Source organism: Ursus americanus, chromosome 29 (genome assembly GCF_024610735.1).
Source record: "Ursus americanus isolate L20-20 chromosome 29, mUrsAme1.1.p, whole genome shotgun sequence".
NCBI classification, from domain to species: Eukaryota; Metazoa; Chordata; class Mammalia; order Carnivora; family Ursidae; genus Ursus; species Ursus americanus.
This window is the reverse complement of record NC_142155.1, coordinates 31,994,530-32,009,124: the sequence shown is the minus strand read 5'-3', so window position 1 is coordinate 32,009,124 and position 14,595 is coordinate 31,994,530. Positions and strand designations below refer to the sequence as shown.

The following is a 14,595-nucleotide window of genomic DNA, read 5'->3' as shown; positions in this document are numbered from 1 at the left end:
CACTGGCTCCCGTGTCTGCGTGTTTCTCCGCCAAGAAAATTCCGGCGGGGGTGGAAATCACTTCCCCAGCACCAAAGAGGGGTCCAGGTAGCTCTCAATTAGGGTGTCCCCCTATTTCCAGGGAGGGATGTGTGACTGTCACAAAAACTAGAGGGCGCTGTTGACATTTCTATGCAGTACCTGGGATGCTAATAAAGGCACAGCGGTCCCTCCCGGTGACCGTGCCGAGCATGGTACCAAGGAGCGCATGGGGGAGACAGCACTGGGCAGAGTTAGGGGCCCATAGGGCCCTAGCCTTCTCTCTTCTCCCCTGCGGTCTCCAAAGATGGCGGTGCAGGCGTCTCAAAGGTCAAAAATCCAGCACCCACATGAGCTGGCAGATCACAGAAAGGGACCGACCTTGCTGGATGGGAGGCCGGGAGGGTTGAGGGCTGTGGCAACAGGTAAGTGAGTTCCTGCCTGAAAGGTGTTCTGGTTCAAATCATTTTTATCGTTAGAGACTTGGCTGCCTGCCAAACTGCTGCCCCCACAGGAGGGATCAAGGGACCCTTGGTTCCCCCAGTTCTGGACCTTGGAGTCTCTACCCCAGGTCCCCCCTCCCCCAGCCCACAGCCTCTCGCTACAGTGAGAAGCCCAGACCACCTGCAGCAGCCCCTCAACTGCACATCGCCTATCCTTCCAGATCTTTCCATGGCTTCCCTTCTGGTCTCTCTGGCCTGGACACCCTGCCCTGTGCGTGCAAACTTTCTAGCTTCTTGGACAGAGACAGCCTCCACATCCCCTTAGCTTAGGGACCTGTTGACCTTAAATGCACCTAGATCCTTCCTGTGTCTGGGTGCACTTTTGTCCTCTAGGAGAGGGAGGGGTGGGGCTGGCTTCCAGTCTCTCCTGCCACAGTGCTCCGAGGCTTCCTTCCATTTGCAGGACACCCACCCACCCCTCTTATGCTTAGCTGGGGGCTGGATTCCAATCACCCCCCCCTTCCATTCCAGTGACTGATTCTCTGCACCAGCCCTGCCCCCTGCCTCCTTTGGGGCCTCAAAGACAAACCCAGTCAGCCACCCCCTCCCTCTCCTGCTGCTCCCACTGCCTCCCAGAAATCATCTCCACCGGCCACCTCCCTCTTCCTTCCTCTGCCCTCTACAAATCCTGTCTGAGAGGTCACACTCTCTTGAGGAGCCTCTTAAACACTGCTTCCTCTGCCCCCCTTCTGCCACCGTTTCTCCACAGAGCTGCTCTCTAAGGAGCAAAGAAAGCTTCCCCCAGGGGGCAAGGCAAGAATCATCTGGGGAGGCCCGGAAACCAGCAGGTCCCTTGAACTTTTGAGAGGTCCTGGGCAGTCCCACTTGGTTCTGGGAAGCCCAGCAAAATGCTGACCCCACCTCTTGTTCCCTACCCCAGAGCAAGATGCTGCCAACTTCTGTCTGCCTGGTTTGGGGGAGGTTATCTTACCTCTCTGACAGTCTCCTTCTTCTCACCCGTGGACTGGCAATGTTAAAGAATAAAACCTCTACCAAGTATTTTAAAAAATCAAATTGGCTTTATTGAACAGTTCCTGAATCAGGCAGCATCCCACCCAGCACACAGAAAAAAGCTTTGTGCAACTGCAGAAAAAGAAAGATTTGTAAAGGCAGAGGGGAGGGGAAGGGGAGGGTATTATCAGAAGAGGGTACTGCCTTAGGTAAGGTCTCCCTCCTAAGGGGCACAGGAGGGGTCTATCTGTAAATTTCCTAGCGCTGCCCAGGGCCTCCAGGTTGACTGGTTAGAAGTCACATTCCTGGAGGGATTGAAAGGACAATCAGGTTAGGTATTAAGTCTTGGTTTGCCAATGTGGGGCCTTAACATAAGTGACTCCATGTGGGGCCTGTGGTTTTCTTTTTAGCAATATCTCCCTTTTGATTAGATTCTAAGCTTCACTGAGACAGGTGACCAAAATGTAGGCATTCTCCGACCACGGTTGGTCACAGGTCACAACTTCAGCTTCACAATGGTTTTTAAGTCATCTCTACACCCAACATGGGGCTTGAACGCACAACCCAGACATCAAGAGTTGCATGTTACCAAAAAAAGTTGCACGCTCCACCAACTGAGTCGACCAGGTGTCCCAAAGTTCCTACTATTTAAGTCAGTTGTCCTCTTCACTCCTTTTCTGACAGTCCAGTCTTCGGGAGATCCCACGCTCGGTGGTCAGCAGCTGCAAACAAGCATTTAAAGCTTTTGAGAGAGTACAATGCACCAGCGAGATTACTGTGATTATTATGAACAGCATAATCCCTGATGACTGGAGTGCACTTCAGAACCATCATCTCCAAGACCCAAACCAATCAGAACCTAGTAAGACAAACCTAGACCCCGCAGAAGGGATCACCGTATCAAGCCCACGGGCTTGCTCAGTGATCGCATGCCATTGAGTTTCACCCTCCCCAGAAGGGTTAATCCAGGTACAGCAAGTGGTGTTGGAAACAACACAGACATCTCTTTGCTCGGCTGAAAGATAATCAGAGGCTACCCTATTATTAAAAACAACTTTGGCTGGAGAGTTGGAAAGATCTTTGTTGGTCGGGTATTGTCTCAGTGACAGATTCTGTGGATATCTTTAAGAGTTAAGGAGAGGTTTCTGATCATATTCTCTTTTTTTAAGATTTTATTTATTTATTTAAGAGGGAGAGTAAGCGGGGGGCACCTGGGTGGCTCAGTCGTTAAGCGTCTGCCTTTGGCTCAGGTCATGATCCCAGTGTTCTGGGATCGAGCCCCGCATCGCCCCGCATCGGGCTCCCTGCTCAGCGGGAAGCCTGCTTCTCCCTCTCCCACTCCCCCTGCTTGTGCTCCCTCTCTCGCTGCCTCTCTCTCCGTCAAATAAATAAATAAAATCTTAAAAAAAGTGAGAGAGCACAAGAGCACGAGCAGGGGGAGGGGCAGAGAGAGAGGGAGATACAGTCTCCCCTGCTGAGTGCACAGCCCAACACCGAGCTCCATCTCAGGACCCGAGATCATGACCTCAGCGGAAGTCAGAAGCTTAACCGACTGAGCCACCCAGGCGCTCCTGATTTATATTTCCTCCTAACCAGGGAAGTGTGGCTCTGCCAAAGGAAGCAAATCCTGAGCTGTGAATGCCTCCTAGTAGGTTTTTTCTAACTCGAAGATGTAAATCCAGGGGACTCAACCAATGAGCTGCCTGATTTCACTTGTAAAAAGTTGGGGGCACAGTGAGATACCCTAAGAGACATTGCCTGGCTGTGTCGCAGCCATCTGAACATTTATTGGCCCAAGGAGAGCGATAACCACCAAAGACAAAGGACAAGCCCGGTCAGGGCACAAACCTAGGTCCACTAAGGTGCTGCTGTGAACGGACACACAGGCGCTTTGGATGACAAACCCAGCAGTCTGAAAGGCCAAGGTTAGCTCCCTCCGCAATGGCCTGAGACACACCGATGACCAGTGCTAGAGTGAGAACAAGAAAGGTTTCCTTTTCAGTTAACGTGCGAGGTCTCGATCGGCATCTTGGAGGAAGCAGTCTACCTCGATGTGGGCTGCTTCTCTTCCTGGTCACTTGGGCAGGCGGTCCCCAGCTCTGCGTAGGACCGGACCTCAGGTGGAGCCTTTCCCAGCTCCAAGACGTTTGGCTGCCATCTGGAGGACCTGCCCCAGGTCCTGCCCTAGGTCCCTTCCAAGGACTTTCAAGAGCGGTCTTTGTTCCTACCAGTTCAGATGTATCTGTATTGGAGTGTACTTGTCAGATTCCTTTCCATGAATTCCTCTGAAGATAAAGCCCGTTTGCAGGAAGCTTTTGTAGAAGCCTCTGAGTACAGCAGTAACTACTGATAAACGAGAAAAGACTTGAAAATGACCTGGGTAAATATCTGAGGAGAGTTCGTTATAATGTAATTGACAAAGAAATTTGGTTATTTTTTGTGACATACATTTTAAGATAGTAATTAGAATTACAAGCACTTACATTATACTAGGACACGTCAGATTTCCAGGAATTTTACGTAATTTCTGGACATGTATATAGACATCTTCTTATTTGATAATGTTCCCCATGTAATTTAATACATCAAATAAACCTAATTAGTTTAATATCTCCCTTTTTAAAAGGAGAGAGAACAAATTCTTTGATGTGTTCTGGGAAACTTCTGAAATAACCCAAAGTTAGGGCAAGGTCAAAAAGACTATTTAGGATTCAATTTGGGGGAAGTTCATAAAAAGTATCAAGAAGGTTTTAAAGCACTTGATAGAGCCATAGGGCACTTTCACAACACTCGGTTGTCTATTTAATCAAAGTGACAGGACTTTGCAGGAAATACAGAAAGTTAAATGGTTATAAAAAACTTTGGCTCTTTTAACATTAAAAAGATTCAGGTTTTTTCTTTTTTTGTAATCGAAGACCCAATAAAGGCAAACAGAACTTTTGTGTTTCTAGGCAGATTACATTAAAGGTAAAGAAAAACCTTTATTTACAATGTCTTATTAAGAGCAGATCAGTACCAGAAGTACAGTAGAGCAGATCAACAGGACTAGAAGCTGGTTCTTTGAGAGAATCAATAAAATTGACAGACCACTGGCAAGACTTATCCAAAAGAAAAGAGAAAGGACCCAGATTATTAAAATTATGAATGAAAAAGGAGAGGTCACGACGAGCACCATTGAAATTGGAAGGATTATTAGAAATTTTTATCAACAGCTATATGCCAATAAACTAAGCAATCTGGAAGAGATGGAATCCTTCCTGGAAACCTATAAACTACCAAGATTGAAACCGGAAGAAATTGATTCCTTAAACAGGCCAATTAATTATGAAGAAATTGAGTCAGTGTTAAACAACCTTCCAAATAACAAAACTCCAGGCCCGGACGGTTTTCCTGGGGAATTCTACCAAACATTCAAAGAAGAAATAATACCTATTCTCCTAAAGCTATTTCAAAAAATAGAAACAGAAGGAAAGCTACCAAACTCATTCTATGAGGCCAATATTACCTTGATCCCCAAACCAGGCAAAGACCCCCTCAAAAAGGAGAATTACAGACCGATTTCCCTAATGAATATGGACGCCAAAATCCTCAACAAGATACTTGCTAATAGAATCCAACAGTACATTAAAAGGATTATCCATCACGATCAAGTGGGATTCATACCTGGGATGCAAGCGTGGTTCAATATTCGCAAATCAATCAGCGTGATACATCATATCAACAAGAAAAGACTCAGGAACCATATGATCCTCTCAATCGATGCCGAAAAAGCATTTGACAAAATACAGCATCCTTTCCTGATTAAAACCCTTCAGAGTGTAGGAATAGAAGGTACATTTCTCAATCTCATAAAAGCCATCTATGAAAAGCCTACTGCAAATATTATTCTCAATGGGGAAAAGCTGGAAGCCTTTCCCTTAAGATCAGGAACTCGACAAGGATGCCCACTCTCGCCACTATTATTCAACATAGTACTAGAAGTCCTTGCAACAGCAATCAGACGACAAAAAGGGATCAAAGGTATTCAAATTGGCAAAGAAGAAGTCAAAATGTCTCTCTTTGCAGATGACATGATACTCTATATGGAAAACCCAAAAGAAGCCACTCCCAAACTATTAGAAGTTATAGAGCAATTCAGTAACGTGGCAGGATACAAAATAAATGCTCAGAAATCAGTTGCATTTCTATACACGAATAACGAGACCGAAGAAAGAGAAATTAGGGAATCCATCCCATTTACAATAGCACCAAAAACCATACGTTACCTTGGAATTAACTTAACCAGAGACGTAAAGGACCTATATTCTAGAAACTATAAATCACTCTTAAAAGACATTGAGGAAGACATAAAAAGATGGAAAGATATTCCATGCTCATGGATCGGAAGAATTAACATAGTTAAAATGTCCATGCTACCCAGAGCAATCTACACTTTCAATGCTATCCCGATCAAAATACCAAGGACATTTTTCAAAGAACTGGAACAAACAGTCCTTAAATTTGTATGGAAACAGAAAAGGCCCCGAATCTCCAAGGAACTGTCGAAAAGGAAAAACAAAGCTGGGGGCATCACAATGCCGGATTTCGAGCTGTACTACAAAGCTGTGATCACAAAGACAGCATGGTACTGGCACAAAAACAGACACATAGACCAATGGAACAGAATAGAGAGCCCAGAAATGGACCCTCGGCTCTTTGGGCAACTAATATTTGATAAAGCAGGAAAAAACATCCAGTGGGAAAAAGACAGTCTCTTCAATAAATGGTGCTGGGAAAATTGGACAGCTACATGCAAGAGAATGAAACTTGACCACTATCTCACACCATACACAAAAATAAACTCCAAATGGATGAAAGACCTCGATGTGAGACAGGAATCCATCAAAATTCTAGAGGAGAACATAGGCAACAACCTCTACGACATCGGCCAAAGCAACCTTTTTTATGACACATCCCCAAAGGCAAGAGAAACAAAAGATAAAATGAATTTATGGGACTTCATCAAGATTAAAAGTTTCTGCACATCCAAGGAAATAGTCAGAAAAACTAAGAGGCAGCCCACGGAATGGGAGAATATATTTGCAAATGACACTACAGATAAAGGACTGGTATCCAAGATCTACAAAGAACTTCTCAAACTCAATACACGAGAAACAAATAAACAAATCAAAAAATGGGCAGAAGATATGAACAGACACTTTTCCAATGAAGACATACAAATGGCTAACAGACACATGAAAAAATGTTCAACATCATTAGCCATCAAGGAAATTCAAATCAAAACCACACTGAGATACCACCTTACGCCAGTTAGAATGGCAAAAATAGACAAGGCAAGAAACAACAATTGTTGGAGAGGATGTGGAGAAAGGGGATCCCTCCTACATTGTTGGTGGGAATGCAAGTTGGTACAGCCACTCTGGAAAACAGTGTGGAGGTCCCTTAAAAAGTTAAAAATTGAGCTACCCTATGATCCAGCCATTGCACTACTGGGTATTTACCCCAAAGATACAGACGTAGTGAAGAGAAGGGCCATATGCACCCCAATGTTCATAGCAGCAATGTCCACAATAGCTAAATCGTGGAAGGAGCCGAGATGCCCTTCAACAGATGACTGGATTAAGAAGTTGTGGTCCATATATACAATGGAATATTACTCAGCTATCAGAAAGAACGAGTTCTCAACATTTGCTACAACATGGACGGCACTGGAGGAGATAATGCTAAGTGAAATAAGTCAAGCAGAGAAAGACAACTATCATATGATTTCTCTCATCTATGGAACATAAGAAGTAGGAAGATCGGTAGGGGAAGAAAGGGATAAAGAAAGGGGGGGTAATCAGAAGGGGGAGTGAAGCATGAGAGACTATGGACTCTGAGAAACAAACTGAGGGCTTCAGAGGGGAGGGGGGTGGGGGGATGGGATAGACTGGTGATGGGTAGTAAGGAGGGCACGTATTGCATGGTGCACTGGGTGTTATACACAACTAATGAATCATCGAGCCTTACATTGGAAACCGGGGATGTACTGTATGGTGACTAACATAATATAATAAAAAATCATTTAAAAAATAAAAAAAATAAAATAAAATAAAATAAATAAAAACAATAAAAAAAAAAGAGCAGATCAGTAATCTAAAAAAAAAAAGGGGAGAAAGAAGGAAAGGGCAGATCAATAATTTAGAAAGCTATCCTTTTTTTTTTTTTAAGTTTTTGTGGGTTGGTTTGTTTGTTTTTAGTAATCTCTAAACCCAATGTGGGGCTCAAACCCATGGCCCTGAGATCTTGAACTCACAACCCCGAGATCAAGAATCACAGGCTCTTGGGGCGCCTGGGTGGCACAGCGGTTAAGCGTCTGCCTTTGGCTCAGGGCGTGATCCCGGCGTTATGGGATCGAGCCCCACATCGGGCTCCTCTGCTGGGAGCCTGCTTCTTCCTCTCCCACTCCCCCTGCTTGTGTTCCCTCTCTCGCTGGCTGTCTCTCTCTCTGTCAAAGAAACAAATAAAATCTTTAAAAAAAAAAAAAAAGAATCACAGGCTCTTTCCACTGAATCCACCAGATGCCCTGAGAAAACTTTTGACAGAAAAACCAACTTCTAATTTTGTAGCTGTGTACTTTTGATATTAAAACTCATTTTTATTTTATTTTTTATTATTTTAAGAGAAAGAGACAGAGCGTGTACGGGGGTGGGGGGAGGAGGGAGAGGGAGAAAGAATCTTAAGCAGGCTCCATGCTCAACGTGGAGCTGGAGGCGGAGTTCGATCTCACAACGCGGAGATCATGACCTGAGCCGAAATCAAGAGTCAGACGCTCAACTGACTGAACCACCCAGGCGCCCCTAAAACTCATTTTTAAGTAAGTTCATTTTAACCTTAGCCAGCTTGATCGCACGTTAAAATTCCTTCTCAAAAATTCTTTTTCCACAAATCTACAACTTTCTTTTTCTTTCTGTTTTACATGCAGATTTTGTCCTATATTTTCCCTTTTTAAATCCCCTCATTTTGGCACAAAATTACTATAATTTCCATCTACAAAAATGCATTTCCATTCCTCATAACTTCTTTTACTGAAAGCACACATCCTGCTTTTCTTGCAAACAGAGATGCTCCTTATTATTTCTAGTAGCTATAATCACATGAATTGATTAGAATTCTTAACCCTTAGGAACCGTAATTAAAAGTAAATGATTGAGAACTGTCCTTTACATTAACATGCTCTGAATTGTTGGGGACTTGGGTGGCTCAGTTGGGTAAGCATTTGCCTTCGGCTCAGGTCATGATCCTAGGGTTCTGGGATTGAGTCCCGAGTTGGGCTCTTTGCTCGGTGGGGAGCCTGTTTCCCCCTCTGCCTGCTGTTCCCCCTGCTTGTGTGCTCTTTCTCTCTCACAAATAAATAAGTAAAATCCTTTTTAAAAATACTGTGAATTTTCAGATTTATAAATACTTAGTATGATTTCTAGAAACATGCTTTTTAAAAAAAGTTTCTTAAGATGTATTCATTTATGTTAGAGAGAGATAGAGCAGGGGGAAGGGCAGAGAGAGTCCCAAGCAGACTCCGTGCTGAGCGTAGAACCCATGGCAGGGCTCCATCCTACAGCCCCAAGATCACGACCTGAGCCCAAACCAAGAGTCCGATGCTTGACTGTGCGACCCAGATGACCCTAGAAGCATGTTTTTTTTAATAGAGAATTTCTCAACATGGCATAACACGTGTTTACTAATAGATGCAATTATCTTCAGTTCCTCTGTAAAAGGAAGCAAAAAGAGGATAAGCCTCTGTTCAATAATTAACATTTCAGTATTTTATCTTATTTAGAAGTGATCTAGATATACTATGAATTTAACTTAACTCATCACTTCACTTAGCAAAACTTAAAAATTTCAGGTTACCAAAAAGACCCGAGGAAGGGGTGCCTGGCTGGCTCAGTCAGCAGAGCACGTGACTCTTGTTCTCAGGTTCGTGAGTTCCAGCCCCATGTTGGGTGTGGAGCCTACTTAAAAACAAGACAAAGAAGATGTTTAAAAGATTTGAGGAAACTTTTTTTTTTTTTAATTTAAGTAATCTCTACTCCCAGTGTGGGGCTCGAACTCACGACCCTGAGATCAAGAGTCACATGCTTTTCCGACCGAGCCAGCCTGGCGCCCCATGAGGAAACTATTTTAAAAGTTTATCTAAAAAATTGTTATCTTACTTACATCTATCCAATTTATTACTTCTTAACAATTATGTTTAGATTACCCACAAAAACTTCATGAAACGTTAGATAAAATCAAACATTGTCCCAAGCTATTCTTGTTGACAAATCTTGTAACAGAGATAACGTGACCTTACTTGATTAGTAAACCGGGTAGGATAAAAGTATTATATTTAATGCTAATAACTTTAAAGATGTGTCTATTTTAATTAAACCAACAACCTTACCTAGCCTTAGGTTAGATTGCATGAACCTGAAAAGCATTTTTGTTAGTTTCTACTATATTTCTGAGATTTAGAAATATTTAATTTATAAGTGCTTCTTTTTAACCCAGTTAAATAGAAGTCTTTACAAATTAATTCTAGCAACAACATCCAGAGGTAGAAAAGGTCACCCATGTACAATAAACATATAAATAGAGACCTTATAGTTATGGTTTTAAATTTTTTAAATTTTTGATATGGGTATGAAATGCAAAGCCCTAGTTTATAAAAGAAGAGTTGGATCCAAATTGTTTTTCTGGCAGATGGAACACGTTAAGGTCGCCTGCTCAGATGGCTAAAGATTCTTCTACCAATATTTGTAAAGAAAACACGTGGGGCGCCTGGGTGGCACAACGGTTAAGCATCTGCCTTCGGCTCAGGGCGTGATCCCGGCATTACAGGATCGAGCCCCACATCAGGCTCCTCTGCTGGGAGCCTGCTTCTTCCTCTCCCACTCCCCCTGCTTGTGTTCCCTCTCTCGCTAGCTGTCTCTATCTCTGTCAAATAAATAAATAAAATCTTTAAAAAAAAAAAAAAACACGTGACTTTTCATTCGTCTAAGTTTCAAATGGCCTTCTTCCCTTTTGTTCTACTTCTGGAAAGAATTACCTTGGGTGAAATAGGCAAAGGGGATTAAGATTACAGACTTCCAGTTATAAATTTAAAAAGAGGGGGGAAAGAAAAAGAATGACCTCCGTGAGGTTTCTACTTCTACTATTTTTATTCAAAGTCCCAGGGAGAGAATTCAAATCCCTCCAAGAAGGACTTTGGTTTTTTCAAAGTCAATAATTTACAAGCCACTTGAGATAAATAGGGGAGGTTTGGGCGTTTGTAAAGAAAGGTGAACTTTGAATTGCCTCTAGAGCCACACGTCCGTTTTGTTAAGATTTGTAAGATAAGGACAGTCGCCTTTACTCCCTCTTGTGAAGAATTGGATCGTAGCCTGGGTGTGAAGGACTGACACAGTCATCCACCTATGTTGGAAGCTTTGTTTGTTTCTGGGTACATTTAGCTGAGAGAAAACCCCCTTGAGCCAGCCTCCATCAGTTTTTCCAGGATCCCGCCTATAGGTTCTGAGGGGTTTTTTGTGTTCGTTTGTTTTTTTTAATTCAATTAATAAACATATGGGGTATTATTAGTTTCAGAGGTAGAGTTTAGTGATTCATCGACTTCAGGTGACGCCCAGTCTGAGCCGGGTTTGAAGAGGAAAGAGTCTAACTCTGATATTTACGAGGATTTGGCAAGGTTTGGTTTTGTTTTGCTTTTTAGATTTCCCTTGGCTGTCTAAGAGAATAATGTAGCAGTTTACCAGAAAATCCCTGAGTCCCATCAGCTCTGGGAGGGGCTCACGGGGCGGTGGAGGTGGGGGGGCTTTGGAGGTAGATATCGGGCTCTCTGTAAGGTCATTAACTTGGTGGACTTTTGTCTACGGTCATGTAAAGACAGTTCAGACAGAGGGTAACTAGAATGAGGACTGGAGTAAAGGATAGAGGGAGGCAGTAAGAATTATGACAGTCTTCCAGTCGCTTGTGTGACTTCTGGGTCTTTTTAGTTTTTTATCAGCTTTTTTGCAACGAAACTTTCAATAAAGCTATTTTTGCAATTGCGAAGCCTTTGTTTTTATGTGCACTTCTCATAGGATCTGTCTGTTTGGAATGTTCTGCATAATGGCCACTGTAATTCTAGGTTGTAATTCCCCTGAGGGCTGGTAGCCATTTGGTAAGGCCCGAGGCGCAAATGAAGTCGAGCCCACACTGCTGTCCAGCCATATCCAAACGGTAAATGGGGTGTAACTCACATTTCCTTCTGGCCTTATTTTGGGGGCCCCCACCTGACAGTTACAAAGCCAAGTTCTTCAAGACACAAATCACACTTAGTAAGATTCTGCCATTTTCATAGATATTTATAGCTTCTGGAATGGCAGTTCTTAGACATAAAATAAGCAGATGGGCTAGAAGGTGGTACCCTTGACTCTCTAGAAATTAAGGATCCCACCTTCATTATTTATTTACTTATTTTTATTGTGTTGTTTTGTTTTGTTTTCAGTTTAGCCTTTGGGTTTCTCGAAGCCAGACGAGTACCTGAGAGAGATACACTGTGGAGTTGGTGTTTCACACTGTGTCACCTCATTGCACAGAAACTGTCTTGAGGTTGGCAGGTGGCTTGGTGTCGATCTAAGCCATCCTGTGACCAACTTGTCCTAACACAGGGATCTTCGGGTCAGGTGGCACGTGCTCTAACAACTCTGAAGCGCTCACGCCATGCCCACCAATTTCTGTGGCTTGCTGGCCTCCAAGATCCCCATTAGCAATTAGCCTTTACCTCAGGAGCACATTAACAGAAACCAAGAGAAACCAAGGAAACAGACTTTGGACACCAGCTGTACCCAAAGAACTAGGGACTGGGAAGAGGACTGAACAAGCAGGCCTCAAACAATGGGAATCCAGATTGATTCCAAACAAATGGACAATGGCTTCCACCAGCAGCTTCCAACATGGAGTCTGAGGACAGAACTAAGGGCTGGGGTTTAGATGTCACTGTACACCAGCCCACAGCAAGGCCCTCACACCACCAGCAACTCCACAGGCAGACACGGGGACCTCAGATTGGACCTGGGGCAAGAAGTTCCAAACAACCAGGCACCCGAAGACTGAACCAAGGGCAAGGGCCTCAGGTTTCAGATGGAACCATGTGCCAACTCAAGCTGACCCGATAAGCCCTGGACTGGAAACCAGTTAGATCTGGAGCTCATCGCAAAGAGAGCCCAGCTCCCAGCTGAGAGAGACTTACCCACAGCCCTCGGAAACGGTGAGAAAGACAGTGAACTCAAAAAGGTGTTCGCAGCACCATGCCTATCAGCAGTCTTCTTCAATCTGCAACACCACCAAATCTGTTAAACAACAAAAATTCAACTCCAGCAATTAAAATGATCAAATTGGCTTTATTGAACAATTCATGAATCGGGCAGCATCCCACCTAGCAAACAGAAAAAAGCTCCGTCCAGCTATAGAAAATGAAAGGTTTGCAAAGGCAGAGAGGAAGCAGGAAAAGGAAATAATTAGCAGAGTGTATTGTTTTAGGCAAGGGAAACGGAATGGGTCTATCTGTAAATTTCCTAGTGCTGCCCAGGAAATTCTAGTTTGACTGCTTAAAGGTCACATTCCTGGGAGGGGTCGAAACTGCAGTTGGGTTAGGTATGGAGTCTAGGATTACTGATGTGGGGTCTTAACCTAAGTGACTCCATTTTGGGCCTGTGGTTTTCTTTTTAACAAGGATGACAGTAGCTCTCTCAGGGGGTGTCATGCGGACAACTGAGACAAAAATGTGCTCAGTGCTTGGCACGCAGTTAGCACTCCCCGGGCGGTAAACTCCTCCTCATCACACTTAGATTCCAAGTGGCCGCATGTGCAGTTTGTGTGCGGAACAACTAAGGGAATGTCATTCACCAGATTGTGATGTGCACCCTCCCCAAACCCAGAGTTCTACCACATGGCAGGTGCCAAGTATTCAAGAAGTGAGATGAATTAGCCTACGTTTGATGAGTATATCTAATACACATGCGTCCAATACGTGTGCAAGCATGCATACGTCACACCCTCCACATCCGCAATCTAAACAGAAGTGCCCGCAGCCACAGCCAGGCCTGGCTGCTCCGTCTTCCTGCCTGCCAAAGCTGCATCACCACTCACCTTTTCTTCAGCCCCTTCAGACTCCATCCCAGCTGGACTTCATCCGCCTCCTCCCTCATCCCAACGCCCTGGAATGCCATTCCCTCTTTGTCCTCGCTGTCTCTCGAGGACCTGTAAGCACACTTTCTGCTCTTCTCTTCTGGTCTTCCGTGTGGGTAGCTTCCTCTGTTCAGAGCACGGGGTGGTAGGGTCCTGCTGGGGAAGCCCTCGCTCCTGCTGCCTCCAACCCACACAGCGCATGCCGGGTGGTCTTGATTGAGGTTGTGTGGCAATCTAAACTCCACATCTTGATGACTAAGTGCCGTTCTCCATAGCTGCTGCCCCTGGTTCTTTCGGAACCCCCTCCCCGGCCTCCCATTTTTCTGCAAAAACGAGGCCACATCAGAGGAACCACCCTCTCAGCCCGACTTCTCCAGTCTCTCAGAATATCATCGGAGTTTTGTCCTCTAGTTTCTTCTTTCTTTCTTTCTTTCTTTCTTTCTTTCTTTCTTTCTTTCTTTCTTTCCTTCTTTCTTTCTTTCTTTCTTACTTTCTTTCTTTCTTTCTTTCTTTCTTTCTTTCTTTCTTTCTTTCTTTCTTTCTTTCAAGATTATATTTATTTATTTGACAGAGAGAGAGGCAGCGAGAGAGGGAACACAAGCAGGGGGAGTGGGAGAGGGAGAAGCAGGCTTCCCACTGAGCAGTTCCAGGGCTCGATCCCAGAATGCTGGGATCAAGACCTGAGCCGAAGGCAGACGCTTAACGACTGAGCCACTCAAGCGCCCCTGTCCTCTGGTTTCTGAGAAAGTGGGGTCTCAAGTGTCCCAGAAATCTTGCCATGTGCAACGACATGGATGGACTTTGAGGGCATTATGCTAAGTGAAATAAGTCAGACGAAGACAGACAAACACTGTATGATCTCACTTAAATGTAGAATCTAAGAAAAAAAAAACACCAATAACAATACAAAAAAGCAAAAAAAAACCTACCTTAGAGA

General features: G+C 44.1%; 1 long non-coding RNA gene across 1 annotated transcript; it reads right to left on the bottom strand.

Moving 5' to 3' along the window:
• Positions 1–1,518: 1,518 nt before the first annotated feature.
• Positions 1,519–3,992, bottom strand: LOC123797293 (uncharacterized). Its single transcript, XR_006780924.2, has 2 exons — positions 3,321–3,992; positions 1,519–2,194 (listed from the first exon to the last, which is right to left on the bottom strand). It is a non-coding gene; the product is annotated as an uncharacterized LOC123797293 (long non-coding RNA).
• Positions 3,993–14,595: the final 10,603 nt, after the last annotated feature.